This window comes from Propithecus coquereli, unplaced genomic scaffold (genome assembly GCF_000956105.1).
Source record: "Propithecus coquereli isolate 6110/MARCELLA unplaced genomic scaffold, Pcoq_1.0 Scaffold650, whole genome shotgun sequence".
Lineage (NCBI taxonomy): Eukaryota > Metazoa > Chordata > Mammalia > Primates > Indriidae > Propithecus > Propithecus coquereli.
The window spans coordinates 57,952-63,964 of record NW_012152508.1 but is presented as its reverse complement, the minus strand read 5'-3'; positions in this window follow the sequence as shown (position 1 = coordinate 63,964).

Sequence of the window (6,013 nt, the reverse complement as noted above, 5' to 3'; positions counted from 1 at the left end):
ACTAGACCCTTAACTTATCAATATCAAGTTTTCAAAGAATGCAGAGAAAAATTTTGCACTCTCTCCACCAAATTCTACCTTAATTCGTTTAAAAATATTATGCAAGGAAATTAGTAATGGTAGTAAAAGGGTGTGCTTTTTAGATCTGTTTATAGATATGATTTTCTTTGGTTAGCAAGTCTTTTTTTTTTTCCCCCCAAGTAATCAATTACTGAGAAATATTTATCGATAAGTGAAATACTGGAAAATCCCAATGGCTACTTGAAGTGTCCCTTTTACTTGCTTTGTTTATCAGTAATTTGCATAAAAATTTCTTTCTTATTTACGTTGGCTTGACTGAGTTTCACTATTATTTGATTAATGTTATTGCTGCATCTTTTAGTAAATATTTGGTTTTACAGTAAGGAAAAACAAAAAGAAGATATATTAAAATTCTAAACTGGAAACTATTAATATTAATAGAACAACTCCTAAAGTTCCCCACATACACAATTTTGAACTATGATAAAATATTTTTTTTAAAAAAAGACCTGAAAAAAAGAAATACATAATGAACAACATGGGTCAAATATAACTAGAATATTTGATAAAAGCTTAGATTTCTGCATTTTCCATTTTATTTACTAAAATAAGAAATGAGATGTAATGCTGCCAAAAGAAACCAATTAGATACAATTCAAATGTATTGTGTCTATGGTGCTATAGTGGATACAGAGATGAGCTTGTGCCATACATGCAATGGAGTAGAGTTGACATGTATGAAGTCAACAGTTAAAATTTCATCAAGAAGTAAGTATTAAAATAATATTACTCAATAATGAGTATACATAGGCATAGAGAGTAGAATAATAAACATTGGAGACGCAGAAGGGTGGAAAGGTAGGAGGATGAGAGGGAAGTGTGGGCTGCGAAATTACCTAACAGGGACTACTTACACTAATCGGGTAAGGGTTACACAAAAAGCCCAGACTTCACCACTACACAATGTAACTATGCAACAAATCTGTACAAATACCCCCTAAATCTATGTAAATGAAAAAAAAAATCACCATAAAAAATAAAATTATGCTACTGGTGAAGGTTGGGAAATAAGCTAAGTAAGTCTCACCAAAAATGAATTTGTGAATAACGTGGATTTTCAATGGAACTTGATAATTATTTAATTCTTATAGGCAAGAAAAAATTCAGATAGTTAAAAGAAGCCATATCTATATTTTAGGAAATCATTGAGATTGAAGACTAGTTGTATGGTGAATAAAACTTAGGGGCTGGATCTCTATTTTACCATGCAAATACTATGTCAACTTGGGAAATGTATTTAAAAATGTCTGAACTTTAGTTTGTTCATCTCACAATTAACCTTACCCCTATCCCTAGGTTTTGCGGTTCATGGATTGATTGGACATGCCTGGGTGGGAGGCGCACATCCCTGTATAAACAGCCTTTCTACTTCCTTTCCCAGAAGGCTTCTGGAAGAAGAGGGGACTTGGTCACTGAGAAACAGAGGAATGCCTGTGGATATTGTACTCATTGTAGAGAACTAGAGAAGAAAAACTAGTTAAGGAATTTTTACATTAGTTTATTTATATCATGACCCTACAGGGTAATAAAGGTTCCATGATTAATAATCCCACACCTTGACTGAGCACAAGGCAATAATCACTGATGCTCATATCCACGTGGCCATATATCCATCAGGAATTAGACAAGCATTGCTCTTTACATATAGTAAGTTGTGGAATGTGCTATTTTATGTGTTCCAAAGGAGAACTAGGCAAACATAAATACAATAAGACAGTCCATTAGTAATTTATAGTGTTCTCAGTATCTTGAAAAGCAAAATTGTATCACTTTGGGTTTTGCCTCTTTAGTATACTTTACCATCTTATGACTATTTCACAATTCAGTCAAATCTTTCTAAATCTTGTAAGTGAGAATGCATATTCCATTGTATTCTTAGATATTAAAAATGTTTAAAAATGTAAAAGCATTAGAAATTAATCTTTACTATTCAAGACTAAAAAGTTCTTTATCAGAGGTATTATTAACATTAAAATGAGTCAACTAATGTTTGAGATTTATATAATTTTTCTTTGTAATATATTGTAACATTTACAAAGTTCCAGGTAGATTAATGTTTTAAAAAATAAAACCACAAAAGTATTAAAATAAGACACAGGTGAATGTTTTCTTATATGTCTAATTATTTCACTTTTCTGCTTACAAACTTGTAATTGCACACTCATGTACTATATATAATACTAAGTTCAAACTCCAAGTGTGGCATAAAAGTCTCTTTAGCTTCTTCTAGTCACTTCCTTTTTCTCCTCCTAGATCAATTTTCAAGATCTGTTCATCTGTGTGCATTGACCAATTAAATTATCTTTCATGTCTCTTTTATATAATTGATTGCACGATATTATATTTATGTTTTTGCTTTTTCAACTCTGTGCTAGCAAAAGACATGCTTTTTATTTTTCTCCCAAAAGTACCTAGTGAATAGATGCTTAAGAAATATTTGAACCTAAATTTTCAAAAAATTATCTTGAGCAATGTAGGTTTTTTTTAAAAAAATCTCTAACTCAGCTATTATGCTGGTACAAATAAAATATATTCTGAGCAATATGTAGAAAAATATTGAACATAATTTCTACTGTAGAGTTGGTGAATAGAACTCAAAATGAAGAAAAAATTTACCAAGTTCCCAACATTCTGAAAGAACATAAAACAAGTCTATATAGGGTCAAAAATTATAATAGAGGTGATTATTTAACAATTCATTGCATTATTAAGCCATTGACATATTGGGGAGTGATAAGTGCTGTGGCTTTCCCTCCCCCAATATGGACGTGGTGGGAAGAGAATGTCCTTCCTATCTACACTGTCTCCTCTGCCCTTGAGGGCATGGAGGAAGATTTTCTTGTCTTCATGCTCCACATGGAGTAAGGAGCTTTCAGGAGGAAGTAGAAGGCACAGTCAGCTGTGTGCCAGGCAAGGTGATCTTGTAAAGGAAATCAGGTGTTAGAAAAGGTTTAGTAGATAAATATAATACAAAAGTGCCCTTCTATGAGGAGGTCATCACTGAAAACATGAGCTGTGGTAAAGTGGAAAGATCCCCTAAATAATCATGCAGAGGGTATATCACATCAGCAGAGACCAGTAGTAGGATGAACCACTATTAGCCAAAGATAAACATGAGGCATCACCACAACACTCACCAGTAATTGGGTTATAGAAAATAACCTCAGCCCTCTCCCTTTTCCAACACATTAAGGGAGTAAGAGCCAATAATTGTCCTTTCACTCAAAGATACGGGAGGGCAAAAGATAATTTTAAAAGCATATTGTGCTCACCTCTTCTCTGAATCATCAAAATCATCAAATTAAACCCTGGACATTGATTTTGGGGACTATCTGGGTAGAGAAAGGGATTATACATTGCATGTGAGATAAACTAGAAGGGACCACATTTCTTACAGCTTTTGGTTAAAAGTGATTAGAGATTTGTGGACTCAACCTGGAAAATCATTAAATGATGGAAAAGAGATTCAACAAAACACAGTTTAAGGAGTGTCTGGAGAAAAATGGAACTCTCATATTTGCATCATCGCTGATTTCAGAATATATGGTAAACTTGTTACATATACTTAATAATATCATAAATCACTATATGAGTTTTAGTTGCTATTGAACTCGAGTTTCTGATGTTTAAACTTTCTTGGCCATTAATTTTGGCATGAAAAGAATAAAATTATGAATTCATATGATTATGTGTTCAAATGATAGACTTAAAAACTGTTCTGCTTAATCAAACTCTTATGCTCTGTGGGTTTTAACATGCTATACTATCATTTGCATGCATCTGTTATTAACAATTTAAGCTTCATTTATCATTTTCCTAGTCAGGCTCGAGACATTGATGCTGTATGATTAATTAATGTCCAATCAACAAGTAGTTACCAAGTCTCTACTTTTTCCTACTGTAAGTTGTAAGTATAATTATACAGCAAGCCTTTTTTACAGTAAGATATTTTAAAAAACACAATTTATAAATCAGATAAAAGTGGATAAATGCTCTCACATAGGAGAGAGGGGAGTTAGCCAAAAGTTCCAAATATTCAGCCACCTACATCCCACTATAGAAACCTCCACGAAGGGAAAATATAGAGCATTGTACACGTGTTGCCTGTGGATTTTCCTGAAATTCCTCAAAAATGATGGAAAGGGGCAGATCAAAAAGAAAAAAAAAGTAAAAAAAAAAAACCCTTTTGGATACTTGAAAGTAGATGGATAACTGACTTAGATATCATGGCACTCGAATGGAGGTAGAGAAACTGTCATAGATAGGGGAAGAAGCAAGGCAAGATTTAGAAAGAAGGATTTTTACTACTTTGTGAAAATTTGGAAATTTTTCAGATCAGTACATTTTTGGAGGTAATAATTGATCTACTTCTTACACATCAAACAAAACATCCCCCCTTCTCATTTTTTTCAGTAATGATTGGAATACTTGCTGAATAGTTTGCGTCATTGTAACATGACCCTGAATTTCATATGCTTAAAATTTTGGGACTCTGCTCAATCATATAGTGAAGCATTTCCTGTATTTCCAACTCTGTTTCAATTCCTTCTTTCTCCCAGCGCTTTGAGAGGCTTAGCAGGGGTTATTGCTTGAGTCCAGGAGTTTGAGACCAGCCTGGGCAACATGGTGAGACCCTGTCTCTGCAAAAATTTTTCAAAACATTGCCAGGTGTGGTGGCATATTCCTGTAATCCTACCTCCTTCAGCAGGCTAAGGCAGACAGATCACTTGAGCCCAGGAGTTGGATGTTTAAAATGAGCTATGATGGCTCCACTGCGCTTCGGACTGGGTAACAAAGAGAGACCCAGTGTCTTAAAAAAGGAAAAAAAACTTTCTTCTTTCACCTCCTCTGGAGATCTACATCCTCTAAAGTTGTTATGGTAGAAGTAGAGACTTATTTTTACATTACATGGCTTCATTTCTTGATATCCATTCAGAGGACTGAGGATATAATTAATGTTTTGCTCCCTGTTTTGTCTTTGGTAGAGAAAGATTAATATTTAGACATTTCAGTGCTTTATGATCATATCTGACAAGTATGAAGTTATTTCTTATTAACTATCAATTGAAAATTGAAAGATATTCACTTTGTATATCTAAACAATATGACTTTATGTTATTGCTCAAAACACAATAATTATTAAAATATTCCGTATGCATTTCCCTTTACTAGCTTTTATTTTTCTCATATATCATTAAAATGAGATAATTATTAACAAAGCTTTAATAAGTCTCTTACATATTAGACATGTCATTGTCCACAAACAACCTCTTTGGGGTGACCAGAGAAGTAAATATGATCACAAGAATTTTGTATGTATCAGCATTAAATATTAACAATAAAAGGCTAAATTATGTCACGCCAACAATTACAGAGTAAGAAAGTGAATATTCATGTGATCATTGTACAGCACAGAATATATGAACAAAATAAAATTAAGAAGGGAAAGATGAAAGTTGGAAATTATAGAGGAAGACATTTTTACAAAAGTATAATCTTAATTGGTATTAAAGACAAAAATATTTTAGTTCAGGAGTAATCAATTCTAAAAGAGAGAAGCAGGAATAGGAACAAATTTTATGGTACCCTAAATATCCAATAATGCATTTGGTTTAACTGATATATTTTATTAATTTACAAATTGGAAATGTTTATAACAATTATTTTGAAATGTTATTGCTCCATTTTTTTGTTGTTTAAAAATTGAGGGAAATTTGACCCATCAAGAAGAAGAATACAGGATTACTTTTTGAAAGAAATGTGAGATAATGCAAAGCATGTGATATTTTAAGTCAGACCTACCTGAGTTTAAATCATTGTCTCATACTTTGCTAGTTGCTTGTCCTTGGGTAAGATTTTTTAAAAATGTTTTCTTAGTCTCAGTTATCTTTTATAAAATATTAGTCAATAATAGGCAATATAATTATTGTAA